Source organism: Teleopsis dalmanni, chromosome 2 (assembly GCF_002237135.1).
Source record: "Teleopsis dalmanni isolate 2A chromosome 2, ASM223713v2, whole genome shotgun sequence".
NCBI lineage: Eukaryota > Metazoa > Arthropoda > Insecta > Diptera > Diopsidae > Teleopsis > Teleopsis dalmanni.
Genome location: NC_051847.1, coordinates 115,495,965 through 115,496,975, shown reverse-complemented (window position 1 = coordinate 115,496,975; position 1,011 = coordinate 115,495,965).

Sequence of the window (1,011 nt, the reverse complement as noted above, 5' to 3'; positions counted from 1 at the left end):
ACTTAAAGTTCACTGAGTACACTTAAACCAACAGTAACTTTATTGCCTCTGGTAGATATGCTGAACTAATTATACTGTTTAATTATACTATAAAAATATTCAGATCCAACACGAATCTGTAGTAGAACCTCAAAGACTGAAACGCATTTAAACAGTATATAAAAATGAATTGCAGTATTCTAAGACGTATTATTATTTCAATAATACGTCGTATAAAACCATTTCCTAAGGGAAGACTCAACGATATGCTGACATCTGTATGCAATCTGGCCATGTTCCTATAAAAGAAAATCCAAAATTCTCATTGAGCTACCCCGTAAAGATATCAGTCTTTTGGTAGGTTTACTTACAGATCACTGTAAACTAGGAAACCATGCTAGAAGATTAGATCTCCTTTTTAATCAAATCTGTCACAGCTGTGAGAAAGACGATGAGAGTGCCTCTCATCTACTATGTTTTTACTCAGCTCACGTACGGCGGCAACTAAATACTTTACGAGCCCCTTTTCTTGATGATCTTGATCAATTGCAGGACCTGACACTAAATAGCATTTTAGGCTTCGCCAAAGGTTTTAGGTGGTTTTAAACTCTGAGTTTTTCCCACATATACGATAACACAATGGGCCAAAATACATAAGTGGATCCACTAGGAATCGCCGGTATAACCTAACCTAACTATAATAGTACTATATAATATATAATATATATACTATATAATATATATACTATATAATATATAATATATAATATATATACTATATAATATATAATATATATACTATATAATATATAATATATATACTATATAATATATATACTATATAATATATAATAACTATATAAAATTATAATTTCCTATAATAGTACACATGAAAACTTAACTTGCAACTAAATTTTAAGATTTGAAGTTCGTATTAGATTGATTTCAGTTCGTATGGGGGATAAGAGGTCAATTACTAATATATACAAACAAGAACTTATAGATTTAAGACTAAAAAATAAACCAAGCAAG